The sequence below is a fragment of the Peromyscus leucopus genome, chromosome 14, assembly GCF_004664715.2.
Source record: "Peromyscus leucopus breed LL Stock chromosome 14, UCI_PerLeu_2.1, whole genome shotgun sequence".
Taxonomy (NCBI): domain Eukaryota; kingdom Metazoa; phylum Chordata; class Mammalia; order Rodentia; family Cricetidae; genus Peromyscus; species Peromyscus leucopus.
In genome coordinates, this window is record NC_051075.1 from 72,348,991 (window position 1) to 72,365,132 (window position 16,142).

Sequence of the window (16,142 nt, forward strand, 5' to 3'; positions counted from 1 at the left end):
TTTCAGCAGATAGACTGTCATAGTTCTGGGAGGCTGAGGGTGTCAGTCAGCCTGTGGGAAATGGCTGAGGGGTGGAAGGAAGTGAGCCTAGATGGTGTAGTAGTTGGCTTTCCCTTACTGTGACATAACACCCAAAAAGGTCAACACAACAAGGTTTATCTTAGCTCACAGCTTCAGAGGGTTCATCTGTGGTTGGCCTTGTTGCTGTGGGTTAGAGTCAGGAAAGAGCATCTTGGCAGGAGTGCACGGGGCAGGAGGTGGATACATAGGTCACGGTAACTGGGAAGCAAAGGCAGACAGGAGGAGCTGGGGTCCCAACATCTCCTCTAAGGGAATGTCCCCCATGACCTAACCTCCTAAACATCCAACGACTTCCCAAGAGCATCACAAGCTGGTCTTTGGGGGACGCCTTGAGATCCAAACACTAGCAGGAGGTGGGGAAGGGTAACCTTGGAAAAGGGCAGATGTTGTGGGAACCCCTCGACCAGTGTGAAAGGATGTCTTCAAACATCCCAGCAGGAGAGTCACCCCAGGGGTGACAAGGACAAGCTCAGCTGTGGCACTGGGGCATGTTGGGGGCGGGGGGAAGGGTAGTAGAGGCAGTGGGGGATAAAGACCTAAGGAATTGCACAGGTCGGGTAGGTTGCCTGCCAGACCCACCATCAGGGAGACCCTGCCAGGCCTAAGAGAGAGTTGCTGAGCCAAGGGCCAAGGGCCATGTCTAGCATGCATCCCAGGGAGGTGGGGATGGGCACCTGCCACACCTGCATGGAAGGGGTTAGTCCTCATGGAACAAATCAGATGCAGATTCACTCAAAAACTAAAAAGTAAGTCAGTACTCCCGGAGCCTGGCCACGGGTCTGCCAGGCTGGGCTACCAGAACCTTCGTGATAACTCTAAGGTCACTGCTCCAGCTCAGTGGTTTCCAGGAGAGAGTAGTGTGGCCTGGACATACTAGCAGGATCCAGTCTGGACCCTACGGACTTATACAATGCTTTTGCATTCATTGCCAATGTGAAATCCCACATCACTGAAGATTTCCAGCTTGCCTGAGCAGCTGGTGGTGTGTTTTTCTGGTCAGCAGATGGTCTAGCCTCTGGCCACTGCTGTTGGCATTGAGAACTCTGCAGTGAACAAGAGAGGGCCATTCCCGGTGCCCTCTAGGATGGTCCCCTGAGGCTCCCTGGGGCACAGAGACCTTGGTGGTCAGCAGCAGTATACTGCCAACAACGTGGCCTCCCACAGACATCACAAGTGCCTGGCAGCCCCAGGAGACTGAGTTTGCCACCTCTGATGTAGTTCAGTACTTTGGTTGACAGTCTAGGAAGCTGGACCAGTGTGCCCTGCCTGAGTGTGGTCCCACCTCTAAGAAGAGTGAGCTGGCATGTGAACCTTGAAAACACAGCTCACAGCCTGCAGGTCAGGGGTTGGGGCCTGGGGAGCTGGGGGAGTGTGTGTGTGTGTGTGTGTGTGTGTGTGTGTGTGTGTGCATTGGAAGAGCACAGACACCTGATTTATGGAAGCAGGGCATACGAAGAAGCCTGGAGCTCAGCTCTGCAGTGGGATGGGACAGCAGCAGGGAGCAGCTGACCTAACTGCACAGAAAGGCTGCTGTATTCCTTCTGTCCAGCTGCAGGGGAGAGCCTGGCCTTGGTTCAGAACCAGTGCTGGAGAAGAAAGAGATATTTTCCGTTTCTACAGTTTTGGGGATAGGCTCTGCTGGCGCGTTTCACACTTAGGGCTGGGCCCAGCCACACTGGAGTGCCAACACTGGCATGGACAGTGAATTAGCCAGGGGTCCCCCATATCTCCCAGGAACTATTTTCTCTTGTAGAGGGGCCAAGGCCAGAGGTGAACTTCTTCCCCAGGGCACTGCCAGCTCCTGGGCTTATCTTGTTTTTGCTGCTCTGAACAGGGAAGGAGACAGACTCCCGTCACATAGATCATCCCTCACCCTATGCATCATGGTACTGAGCATGGCTGAGCCCCTCCAAATCCCAGCCCTGGGGAGCTCCTACATGTTGCAATGGCCAAGGCAGGTTCTTGTTCTCTGTGGATGAGTCATGAGTTTGATGAGAAGCAGATAGGAAGGCTTCTCATCCCCACCCCCACAACAGCTCCCACAGGCCTGGGAACCAGACCAAGGCTCTGGTGATCTCTTGGTTCCAGCTGAGCTCATCTCTGGTCTCTGAACACCTTCAGGTCCTTCTTACTGTCTTCCTACTAGAGCTGTTGTTGGGGTTACCGACGGGGCTCTGGTTGTCAGGGTTACAGACGGGGCTCTGGTTGTCGGGGTTACAGACGGGGCTCTGGTTGTTGGGGTTACAGACGGAGCTCTGGTTGTGGGGGTTACAGATGGGGCTCTGGTTGTGGGGTTACAGACGGGGCTCTGGTTGTCAGGGTTACAGACGGGGCTCTGGTTGTCGGGGTTACAGACGGGGCTCTGGTTGTCAGGGTTACAGACGGGGCTCTTGTTGTCGGGGTTACAGACGGGGCTCTTATTGTCGGGGTTACAGACGGGGCTCTTTTGTGGTTACATGGGTCTGGTTGTCGGGTTACAGACGGGGCCTGGTTGTGGGGGTTACAGACGGGGCTCTGGTTGTCGGGGTTACAGACGGGGCTCTGGTTGTCAGGGTTACAGACGGGGCTCTGGTTGTGGGGGTTACAGACGGGGCTCTGGTTGTCAGGGTTACAGACAGGGCTCTGGCCCTAATGAGGAAAGTTCAGCATCCTCAATAAGCCAGTTTAACAACAGTGCAAGTAGCAAAGGGAGATGCACCCGGAAGGACCACAGTCAGAGGAGGAATGAAGAGACCACTGACTTTCCAAGGGCAAGGGGCAGGAAAACTGAGCAGTCCTGGTCAAGGTGTGGTCCTGCCCACTACTGCCCATCGCTGTCGGCTCCAGTCTCTCCGTCAAGTCTGAGAAGCTGTCAGAACCGTGTGCGGTCTCCTGGGAGATGAATTCTCCTCCCGGTGGTGCCAAGCTGCAGCCTTTTCCTTTTCTTCTTGCATGAATTATCAAGGGATAAAGGCCACTGAGTAGGTCGGAGCCCTCGAATCCAGTCACCTCCCCGAAACCCATCAGACGGTACGTGCGAATGTCTCAAATTCAAACCATAGCACCCACCATCTTGCGTGGTTTGGGCCAGTGCTGGTGGGTGGGTGGGAGGCAGCAGCCGTCCTGTGACAGGCTTCTGTGGCGGTCTGTCCTGCTGCTCTGGAAGTTCTCACCTGCGTTTGAGCAATGGGAGGTGAACCTTGTGCCACAGAAGGTTCAAGGTCACAGACACCACCCTCAACACTCCCCACCCGCCCCGTGTTTTTCTGCTACAGCCAACTTGGAAACCTTGTGTTAAGATGGGTCATAAAGAGCTGGCCAGGTGGTGGTGGAGCACACCTTTAATACCCCCGCACTTGGGAGGCAGAGGCAAGTGGATCTTTGAGTTCAAGGCCAGCCTGGTCTACAGAGCAAGTTCTAGGACAGCCAGGGCTCCTCAGAAGAACCCTGTCTCAAGAAACAAAAACAATGGGGCTGGAGAGATGGCTCAGAGGTTAAGAGCACTGCCTGCTCTTCCAGAGGTCCTGAGTTCAATTCCTAGCAACCACATGGTGGCTCACAACCATCTGTAATGAGATCTGGTGCCCTCTTCTGGCCTGCAGTCATACATGCTGTATACATAATAAATAAATAAATAAATCTAAAAAAAAAAAAAGAAAGAAAGAAAGAAAAGAAAAAAGAAACAAAAACAAAACAATACTAGTGCCTGTCCGTGTTCAGAGTTCCTCGGGTTGGTTGAAGAAAGAGAGGCACGGCAGACTGGACGCGATCAGCTTTAGCCAAAGCAGCAGGGTGGATCGGCCTCTGATGGACGGAACTCTGAACAGCTTTGCAGCAGCCTCTTCATAGATACACAAAAGGCACTGGTAGCCAGTCAATTTCCCCGATACCAAAACCTCTTTCTTACCTGATTTAGGAGGTGCCTGAAGGCACCGTTACCTAAGCAATTCTCAGCCGTACATGACTCCTGGTTTGCCAGTAAGCCCTGAGACCGGTCCACATGCTGCTCTGGTCTTGCCTAAGCAGCGGGTTCACTTACTTAATGCTCTGCCCCAGTGGAAATGCTATTTGCCAGATCTTTGTGGCCACGTTGGCCTAGTTGTGAGCCTCAATGTCAAGAAGCCTGCAGGCCGCGGACCTGTCCGCGGTCCTCCACACCAGCCCTCATGGGGACGAAGATATCACTGCGGCGCTCTGCCTGCCTGCCTGCCTCCTGCACTCAGAACTCGAGGGGAAACAGCGCCATCCATACACCCCAGTGCCCATTATCTTGCTGTTGTGCTTTGAATGTGAAACCTCCGATTTCATACGCTGGAAACCTGGTCCTTGGTGTCTTTGGAAGGCGACTGCCTCATGAGGGCAGAGCCGTGAGTTGATCGGCTCACAGGTAAACATGTAACTGGGCTGCCCTACGAAAGGCTTGGTTACCACTTTGAACACTCTGGAATACAGTCTGTATCTTAACAGGCGACCCTCTATCATGTCACAACACTGTGGTGGCCCTCACCAGAGCCCGGCTCTTAGACATCCCGATCTCCAGGACTGAATGGAATAAGTGTCTTGGACCAGTGGAGTTGCTCACCAAACTGATGACTTCGGTTTGATCCCAAGAACTGACTCCTGCAAGTTGTCCACTCACCTCTACTCACGTGCTGTGGCACCTAAGTGCCCGTGCACACCTGTGTACACACACACACACACACACTTTGAAAAAGAAATAGTATCTTTTAACATTTATATACATTTCTATAAATGTCCCAGTCTTGAGTGCTTGTCTATAGCCACAGGAAAGGCTGAGGAGTTGGTGAGGTGAGAAGTGGCTGTGACTTGCTCCTTTGTCTCTGATCTTTCAGCATTTACCCCTGTATCTGACTCAGGGTTTTTATTATTAAGACCAATTGGAATTTGCCCTCCAACACAGCACTGTTTATTCCAGGTCAGACAGTTCTCTGTGGTGGAAACCACCCAGGGTGTTCGAGGGTGAATATGCATCCCGGGCCTCTGTGTACATAGCACAACTAGAGCAACTCACCCTACAAAATCCAATAACAAAAATGTCTCTGTTGGTTAAGCAGTGGCGCACATGGCTGGCCATGGGTGGCGGCCATGCCAATGGAAGAGCACGCTGGATGTTGCAGTGGTGGAAGAATCACCAGCCATGGTTACATTTCTAGAACTTTATTGGGAGAGAGACGGAGGGAGAGGAGAGAGAATACGGAAGGAGAGAGTGTGGAAAGAGAGGGCAGAGAGAGGGCACGCCCGCTTTTTAGGCTGGGATGCCATTGCAGGCTGGTGACATAATTAAGGACATAATCCTTACAGTCTCCAATAGACAAGTTGCCTCATAGGGGGTGAAGTCTCCTCTCCCCAACCCAGCTGATCCAATCCTGCTCCCTAGGTTTTCTGCACCACAATAATAGGTTTCTCCACCTACACGGTAAGCCTGATCAAGCCAAATTAAAAAGTCAAAGACCAGGTTTATTCTGTACAAAGCCCTCCAGCCCCCAGAGATCCAGGCTGGGGAAGAGGGCAGGAGAAGAATCACGTGGCAGTTCTAAGGCAGGGCATTTAAATACCCTGTAGGTGTTGGGGGGGGTGAGGGCGTGTCCTCCAGAAGCTGGGTTTGTGTCCAATTATGGTACACTTTTAGGTGGGATCTTGAGCAGCTAGCAGCTTCAGGGGAGGAGCCGTTACAATCGCCAGGAATGTGGAACTGAACTTTTCGGTGTTTTTTCTGAGAGGAAAGTGTTTGGAGAGAGAGAGAAATGGGGCTGAGCTGGAGATTCCAGCCAAATATCCCGACCTTCGTGGTTAGATTGGTGCTGGTTCAAAACTAGTCACTTCCTGCTGGCATGGGACAACGTGGGGAGGGGGAGTTGGGAGTCGGTGTGCTCACATCCAGCCAGAGGTATGGGTGAAGACGCACTCAGTTAACTGCCATCCTGGAGACCTCAGGAATCTGTTCTGGGAGGAAGCAGAGAAGGCAAGTTGCTAGAAGAAAAATAAAATAGATTATTAATACCAGCCCAGGCTGGGCAGTGGTGGCGCATACCTTTAATCCCAGCACTGGGAGGCAGAGGCAGGTGGATCTTTGTGAGTTCAAGGCCAGCCTGGTCTACGGAGCGAGATCCAGGAAAGGCTCAAAGCTACACAGAGAAACCCTGTCTCAAAAAAAAAAAAAAAAAAAAAAAAAAACAAACAAACAAACAAAAAAAAAAAAACAAAACACCAGCCCTATGAACGGGCTGGCCATGGGAAGAGTGAAGACTGCCAGTGAGGACGGACAGAGATGTGCCCTGTTGTGTTGGCGAAGTTCTTCAGACAATATGTGGAGTGACTCCATATTAGTTTCCACCAGGCCAGATTCCTTGACACATTAGCAGCACTCTTTCCCCAGGAACATGCAAACGTCTGTAAAACAGTGGAACAGATTTACACCTTGGTGTCATAGCAAAGGCTATGGCTTTGGGTTAAAAGGCATGAACATTTTTCCTGTGTCTAGAAAGCCTGGTTTTAGACCAATGATACTCACTCACCTTTTTAGGTCTATACTTAGAAGACAACCAAAGGAAATTTAAAATCTTGAGCTTGTGGCTGAATAGTAAACAGTCAATGCTCTATCAGTTTATCAGAGCTCCATTTATCAATGATAAAACTCTGACCCTCCAAAATTCCAGTGTAATAATAGCATAGAAAGGGGACAGAAATCTGAAACATCTTTACATACCTTAAACCATTTACTTATACCTTTACAACTTGCATTTATATCTTAAATCATTTGTGTGTGTGTGTGTGTGTGTGTGTGTGTGTGTGTGTGTGTGTGTGTGTTCCTTTCATGGAAAGTTACAACCTGTTTACCCTTTACTATGAAGCCTGTGAACAAGGCAAACCTGTCTGTATTTTTAATAAGAAACTTAACTAATGAACTACCAAAGTGGTTGTAGCCTTGGAGGTCAGGGAGAGCTGTTAAACTGGTAAATCTGTCAGTACCCTAGTCATCAAACACCATCAGATCTGAGAAGGATGGATTTCACCCAAGTAAGCAGGAGTGGAGTACCCTCCAAATCTATTAAAATGACAGGGGCTTACGGGCTACCTAGACGGCTACCCCCAGGTTCCTTCATGGTCACTGGGGACAGATGTCCCAGGGTGTATCAATCAGTCTTCAGCTATCAGGTCCAGATCTGACAGACTTTGCTGTGGAGTAGGAATTTGGGGAGACCAGCCTACCTTGTCTTAGCAAAGTGGGGCAATCAGTTCCCCAGTGTTCTTCTCGTCCACAGTCCGGACAGGGTCTTGGTAGCAGCTGAGGCAAAAGGCAGTCTTTTCCACTCCACGACTGGATTTTCTGCATTTAAAGTAAACTCCAGGTGCAAGTTCTTCTGTACCTATCCGTCTTCTTTGGAGGAGATAGGGGTGCTGCCAGGAGCTGGCATGCTATATGAAAAGCTTTTTTACTAAACATTCTAAATGCCATATCCGTAGATCTCTGAAGTGTTTGAGGAGTATTATCTGTTAAGTATATCTAAACTAGACAAATGTTTATTTTTAGTTACTTGTTTTAAGCTTAACTTTGAGAACATATATATATATATTTATATATTATATATATATTTATATATATATATAAACCTTGTTTTCAGGACAAGACAGAAATTGTCATACAAAAATCCATCCTAATCCAAAATATCTTGGAGACCTGTTGTCTCCTTGCTAGGCCCACTCCATGTGGTCACCTTTAATCAAGATGGCAATGAAGTCACATGACCTCCCTCTTCTCCAACCTTAGTCAAAGTGGTGACTGCCCACGTGGATGTACTTAATTAAGATGGTGGCAGACCAGTCATGTATTATTTCCCAGAGCAGCTCCAATGTGGAGTTACACATTTTAAGTTAACCTTTTGTTACAGATTTTTAACCATACCCAACTCCCTTAGATGTTTTTTTTTCTAATAAGGTAGAACAGTGTAGAATAACTTTAATATTATTTATACCCAAATGACAGATGAATCTCTGTCATTGCATCAGATTTAGTGGCCAGAAAGCCCAGAGACAAATTCTGAGCTCAAGCAGCTACTTGCAATAGTAACAGCTGAGCTATTACCAAGACACATGGAAAATAGTAAAACATGCATCCAAGACCAGTCAGAAACAAGCATGCAGTGGTCACATACATTTACACACCCAACTGAGTGTGAAGTAATTCTGTGTGGCTCCCATCTCCACAAGAAAACATACAGGCACAGATCCATCCATCCAGACAAAACAGGCAGAACTTCTCTAACATGAGACAAACAAAACTTTCTGTGGGAAACAGACTTTGTTACAAATTATATAGATTTTAAACCATGACAGAAGGGCAACTTACAAATCTTGAAATAAAAGTTCACAGTATAATCTTAAAATGTAGGGGCAGCATACAAAGAAGTCATAGGAATAAAAGATTTTTAGGAGTGAGGAAGTCGAGCCTTAGAGGTAAGGGGCTTTGGAAATGTAGCAGAGCAAGTTTAGGTATAAGGTATTTGGGGATCACTTGTTTGCAGCAGTAGCAGTTAACAAGTGATTTGTGAGAATTTGGAAATCAAGCTTGCCAACTTTGGCCATTGATTTGTATTGAGGCCAAGCTGATAAAATAAAATCTGAGTCCGTGGAGGAAGAGAGAGCGGGTCGCAAAGTGGAAGACTGTGTGCGTGTGTTCCTCTAAGTTTCAAGAAGTTGAGAGTGGAAATGGGCTGCCAGACTGCAGGCAGGAACCGAGAGATCGTGTAGTATGTCTGCAGTCTGGCTGCAAGGTAAAAGATAGCCAGGTAGAGCGGAAGATAAGGGGTCCACGTGGATCTGCAGGCCGCGAGAGTCAGAGCCACATGGAGAATACAGTGGGCTAGAGTTTAAGCTGTGGGTCTCCCAGGCTGCTGGGAGAGGGGGGCGAGCCAGAGAGATGTCCATGTGGGTAGAGTAGACTGCAAGAGCCAGATAAGCACACATATGTCCATGTGGAAAGTAACATTGGAAGAATCGGACTCTAAAATTTGGAATTAGATTCAGCCACAGACAAATGATCTGTACATACCTTGTTGAGGGTCGGATCAGCAGACCCTGTGAGGAAGAACAGGCTTGTGCTGGCACGAAGAAGCCGGCCTCTCCGGCTCTGACTCCCAAGTTGTAACAGATGTAAGGACGGGACATTCTTGCAGTGTAGGGTGCAGACACAAACAGACAAAGAGAACGGATCGGTTGCAGGTGGAAATACCAGCATGGCCAGACCAAACGCCAGGAGAGCTTAGTAAGAAGGCCAAGTGGGTTCCTTTTGGAGGGCCCTGCCAAGGTGTGCCACTAAGAGAAACACACCGGAACAACCGAGTATAAGAGGTGGATTGGGGATGGGGAGAGTGAAGGGGCAGAAGGCCATCTCGGAGTAGAGACAGGAGAGGCAGGGAGACAGACAGCAGAGAGCAGAGAAGAGGGATGGGCAGGAGGGCAGAGCTAAACATCCCGGATAAGGGAGCAAAAACCATTTGTCATATGGTGTGAGACAGCCCCCATTTGGATAAATTTCATAGTAGACACCCCAGGGGTGACTGAGGACTGGGTTTAGAGCCAAGGTTGCTCATTTCCGAGCCTGTGTGGGAGACGGAAGACTATAGCCTGGGTTTGAGGAGTGGGTGTGGGGTTGCCTCTGGGTAGGACGTCTCCTCCACAAAGGACCCACGAAACAAATAGTCTTTGCTCCGGAAATGGATCGGGCTTGCCCTGGCGTGGCCACGGCTTGGCAGGAGATTCCAGGGATCCTGACCCAGAAGGAGTCTTGACCTGGAAGAGGTTCTGGACCTCTGCAGGTGGTGACTTGGAAATGGATGACTTAACCCAGAAGTCGATTCTGTCTGTCGGAGAGGGAGCTAAAAGAGGAACAGCCTCACAAGTGGCCCAGACCGGTCCACCCAGCCGGGAAAGCCCAACGCCTCCTGCATTTCTGACGCCAAGAAAATAGGTTTTCTGTACCCTGGTAATAAGTTTCTCTACCAACACAGTAAGCCAGATCAAGCAGAATTAAAAAGTAAAAGATGAGGCTGGGCATGGTGGCGCACGCCTTTAATCCCAGCAACCAGGAGGCAGAGCCAGGTGGATCTCTGTGAGGTCAGCCTGGTCTACAGAGCGAGATCCAGGACACAAAAACTAATGTATTATACATTTTTTTTTTTTTTTTGGTATGAACAAGTAGAAATGCCCTCATTTATTTAACCATTTCTCTCTTTTTTTTTTAATTTTTTAAATTTTATTTATTTATTTACAATACATCAGTTCTACATATCAGCCATGGAGTTCCCCTATTCTCCCCCCTCCCACCCCCTCCCCTTACCCCCAGCCTACCCCCCATTCCCACCTCCTCCAGGGCAAATCCTCCCCCAGGACTGCAATCAACTTGGTAGACTCAGTCCAGGCAGGTCCAGTCTCTCTTCCTCCCAGACTGAGCCAAGTGTCCCTGCATAAGCTCCAGGTTTCAAACAGCCAACTCATGCAATGAGCACAGGACTTGGTCACACTGCCTAGTTGCCTCCCAAACTGATAAAACCAATCAACTGTCTCACCTATTCAGAGGGCCTGATCCAGCTGGGGGCCCCTCAGCTTTTGGTTCATAGCTCATGTGTTTCCATTCATTTGGCTATTTTTTTTTTTCAATAATTGAGTAAAACCAAAATTTATTATAAGCCACAGTCGTCCTAGGGACCTCCATGCTATATATATAGCCTTCATGGTTCTATGGGTTGTGGTCTGATTGTTCTTTATTTTATATCTAGAATCCACTTATGAGTGAGTATATACCATGACTGTCTTTCTGGATTTGGGTTACCTCACTCAGGATGATTTTTTCTAGTTCCATCCATTTGCCTGAAATTTTCATGCTTTCATTGTTTTTTCTCTGCTGAGTAGTACTCCATTGTGTATATGTACCTCATTTTTTTCATCCATCTTCCGTTGACGGGCATCTAGGTTGTTTCTAGGTTCTGGCTATTACAAATAGTGCTGCTATGAACATAGCTGAGCATGTATCTTTATGGTATGAATCAGCATTCCTTGGGTATATGCCCAAGAGTGGGATGGCTGGGTCTTGAGGTAGTTCGATTGCTAATTTTCTGAGAAACCGCCATACTGATTTCCACAGTGGTTGTACAAGTTTACATTCCCACCAACAATGGAGGAGTGTTCCCTTTGCTCCACATCCTCTCCAACATTGACTGTCATTGGTGTTTTTGATCGTAGCCATTCTGACAGGTGTAAGGTGGTATCTCAGAGTCTTTTGATTTGCATTTCTCTGATATTAGGATGTTGAGCATTTTTAATGTCTTTAGCCATTTGTAGTTCTTGTTTTGTGAATTCTGTTTAGCTTTTAGCCATTGTATGTGATATTTTATTTGTACTGAAATGTGATTTTATTTGTATGTTAATAAATAAAGTTGCCTGGGGTCAGAGCTAATAGCAAGCCATAGTAGAGGCGGATGGTGGTGCACACCTTTAATCCGATCACATGACAGGCAGATCTCTGTGTGTTCAGGGATACAGCCAGCATGGAGACACACACCTTTAATTTCAATACCAACCATAGAAGACCTGGAGGTCTGTATAGACAGGCAGTGACGAGGAGATCATGTGGTTGGGTTTACAACCAATGAGAAGGCAGAACAGAAAGTCAATAAAAAGACAGATACACAGGAAGTAGGTCTCTTTCTGAAGGGAAGGATGACAGCGGCAGCAAAGGGTAAGAAAGGCGGTTTTAAGTCTCAGCTCTCAGCTACTGCTCTGACCTCTTGGGCTTTTAACTCTGTATTTGGCTCTGTGTTTCTTATTTAATAAAACTGTTCATCTACAACATGGAGAAACCCTGTCTCGAAAAACAAACAAACAGACAAACAAAAACTAAAAGACCAGGTTTATTCTGGGCAAAGCAGCTCCTGATGACCCTCCAGTCCCCAGAGATCGAGGCGCGGGGAATAGGGCAGGAGAAAAATCACATGGCTGATCTAAGTCAGAGCGCTTAAATACTCTGTAGACTGGGGTGATGACGTGTCCTCCACAGCTGGGTGTGTGCTCAAGTGTGGTACACTTTTAGGCGGAGTCTTAGGCAGCTAGCAGCCTCGGGGAGGAGCCATCACAACCCCTGGGAATGTGGAACTGGACCTTTGGGTAGTTTTTCTGAGAGGGCAGGATTTGGAGAGAGAGAAATGGGGTTGAGCTGGCGATCCAGCTAAACATTCCCCAAAGGCAGACTCCAGAACAGAGGGGTTGGTCGTGAAGATGAGACCTCAGACCTGAGCACTGAAGTGAAAAACAGGCTGGGCAGCTGTGACGGGATGGCGAGTGGTCAGGTAGCCATGCACATCTCTCAGACCTGCCTCCTGCCAGCTGGGCCCCAGCTGTTAAGGCCGATGCTTTCTCCTTCCTTATCCCACTGCCAATCTCAAGATGGAAGAAGCTAAGCTTGAGAGGGCTAAAGTGTCAACATCTGCAGAAAGACCGACAGACGGGGATCTTCGCGATCTAATCTGCACAAGGCCACGAAAGGGACCGTATAGCATCAAAGACCATCTTTATTTAGCATTTTGAAGGTCTATTTATCCATGTGGATGTTGCTATGTCAACCTCAAGTTTTATTTTCAATTTTCTAAGTGTGTATGGTATGTGTATGTGTCTTTATGTGCATGTGGGTGAGCACAGGCCAAAGCATATGTGTGGAGGTCGAAGGACAGACAACCTTAGGTCTGTCCTCACCTTTCCTCCTGTTTGACACAGGGTCTTTCAGCCCTAAGGAAGCTGGGCTATCTGGCCAGAGCTTTTTGAGGTTCACCTATCTCCACTTCCTCTCTTGCTGTCTGAGAGCTGGTAGCATGCATCCTGTGTCTGGCTTTTATGTGGGTTCTGGGGATCCGAACTCGTGGAGTTCTGCACAATGAGTCATCCCTCCAGTGCAATGTCAAGTGTTTAAAACAAAATATTGTGTTACATTGCTATTTATCTCGATCACTGGTGCCCCTCCCAAAGTTTGTGTCCCAGACAAGTGACTGTCCGCATGATCCAACTCCAGCGTGAGAGGAACGCTGAGGAGGGACTCACCTGCCTCTCCAGGAGAGCAACCACAGCAGAGAAGCTTGCACGGTCTTCCCTCAGATTCGACCCTCGCCTCAGCACTTGGGGGTGGGGGTGGGGGGACGGGCAAGAGACCCTTACCTGAACACAAAGCAGTGAGTGATGAGCCACCCTGTATGTCTCTCAGACCTGCCTCCTGCCCGGTGCCATAAGCTTTTCCCCTCTGAGCCTGTTCCCTGGCCTCAGCAGGGAAGGCCTGTGCCCTGTTGCTACCCAGCCCAGGGGTTTCAGGGAGAGAGCGATCCAGAAATAAAATGGCATTTCATTTTATTCATTATTGTTGCAGTCAATGGAGTGTCTGCACACCAGCACACACATGCGCAGGCTTGAGTGGATGTCAAAGAACAGCTCTCAGGGGTCAGTTCTCTCCTTCCACATGGGCTCTGGGGACTGAACTTGGGCTGTCAGGCTCAGCAGCAAGTGCCTTTGCCCTAAACATTTTCATTGAAACCGACCTCAACTTAGACACAAGCCTGGCCAATGACATGATTTTTCTGACGGCTTCTTGGGTGCACAGGGTCACATCTCATTCAGCCTGGAGGGGCCACACGGCTGGGGGTCAGTTTCTATTTCAGCGCCGAGAGAACATGGCCGCCCTCTGCTGGCAAGGAAGTCAGGTTGCTCCACACACATTTTCAAGGAAGCCTTCCAAAGGCCACAAGGGGTCTGCTCCCAAGTAAGCGTGAGGGTGCTTTTTTTTTTTTTTTTTTTTTTTTTTTTTTTTTTTTTTTTTTTTTTTTTTTTGGTTTTTCGAGACAGGGTTTCTCTGTGTAGCTTTGTGCCTGTCCTGGAACTCACTTGGTAGCCCAGGTTAGCCTCAAACTCACAGAGATCCGCCTGGCTCTGCCTCCCGAGTGCTGGGATTAAAGGTCTATGCGACCACCACCTGGCGAGGGTGCTAATCTTGAAGCCTGGTACTGAGAGAGTGAGGAAGAGGCATCACAATTCAAGGCTATCCTGGGCAGCATAATAAGGCTTTATCTAAAAACAAACAAAAGAAACCAAACCCACAAGGGCTGGAGAGATGTCTCAGTGGTTAATAACACTTGTTAATTCTTCCAGAGGACCAGGTTTGATTCCCACCACTCACCTGGTAGCTCATAACTATCTGTAGCTCCAGTTCCAGGGAGTTTATCTCCATCTTCTGACCTCTGCAGGCATCAGGCACCCACATGGCATACGGACATGCATGTAAGCAAATACTATTATATAAATAAAAATAAATAAAATCTTGAAAAAAAAAAAAACTAGAAACAGGTCCAAAGTCAAAGAGGCAACTACTCTCTTTGAATCATCATCATCATCATCATCATCATCATCATTATTATTATTATATCTCTTTAAAATACTAGAGAAATGGCTCATTGGGTAAAGTGATTGCCGTGTAGGCAAACGGACTTGAGTTCAGACCCCCAACACCTGCCCAAATAGCCGGGCACAGAGACAAATAGATGCCTGCTACCCAACCTAATCAGCAAGCTCCAGGTTCAGGGAGAGACCTCATATTAAAAACCCAGGTGGAGGCAGACATTCACAGTGGGGAGACAGCATTCCAGGCGGCGGGACAGGAAGCAGCTGTCCATCAGGTTACCACCACTGCCGGTTTGCTTGGAGCCCTTCTTTTGGCAGGAGTTAGTGACGACTGTAGACTCCAACTAGTCCAGGTACTCCTGATAAATGACTGTTGAATGTCCAGCCATAAACTGGGCTCTATATCACACCCCTGCCCCCAATGCTCAGAGAACATCACCAGAAAGGGTTGAAAGAACACAAGACTGGGAATAAGTGGAGACAGCAGTGTGGGGTGCTGACTTCCAGGCATGACTTTGCCTTTGCACTCGTGAACTCACAGCAGCTGTGACAAGCTGCACGAGATCTGCCCATGACTGGGCCATCAACACCTTGTCATGGAAGAAGGGAGGGGCCCCTGAGGCCCCACTCTTCTTTGAGGAGCTACAGGCAGTTAATGGTTGGTCGGGGAGAGACATTTTCTCCAGCGGTGCTGAGAAGGTGCCTGTGCTCCTGTAGACAGACCCTCGCCCATGCTCTTGTTAGCAAAGCAACACACACACACACACACACACACACACACACACACACGCACACGCACAAGCACACGCACACCATGAAAGGAGAATGGGGTCTAGCTGGAATGAGGAAGGAGATTATCGGGAGTGGGTAGAAAATGAGAGGGTGCCGGGCGTTGGTTGTGCACGCCTTTAATCCCAGCACTCGGAAGGCAGAGCCAGGCAGATCTCTGTGAGTTCGAGGCCAGCCTGGGCTACAGAGTGAGTTCCAGGAAAGGCGCAAAGCTACACAGAGAAACCCTGTCTCGAAAAACCAAAAAAAAAAAAAAAAAAAAAAAAAAAAAAAAAATGAGAGGGTAACAGAGATGACTATGCTCAGCATTCATGGTCGACACCATGAAAATGTCACAATCAGGCTGGAGAGATGGCTCTGTGGTTAAAAGGATTGGCTGTGCTTCCAGAGGACCCGGGTTTGATTCCCAGCTCCCAAATGGGATCTTGCAACCCTCTGTAACTTCAATTCCAGGGGATGACACTCTCTTCTGGCCTCTACAGGCATCAGGCATGCAAGAGGTACACAGACACTCACGTGGGCAAAGGAACCAGATACATAAAATAGTTTTAAAAAGATAAAAATATCTTACAAAAACTTTTCACAATGAAGCCCATTATGTCTAACTAGCATAGGCTAAAAGCATTTTTAAAAGGGGGGAGCAGAACTACTAAGAAGAACACCTGCCTCATACATGCACACCCTGGCATCAACCTCTGCTTCCTCACACATGTGCACACACAAGCAGTGCACATAAATGTTTTGTGTGGGGTCCACGATAATTCAAAAACATTTGCCTCCTACCCCGCTTCTTCTGTTGCATGACCTTGTCCCATAGTCTCCGCAGTTAGAAGAGCAGTTGG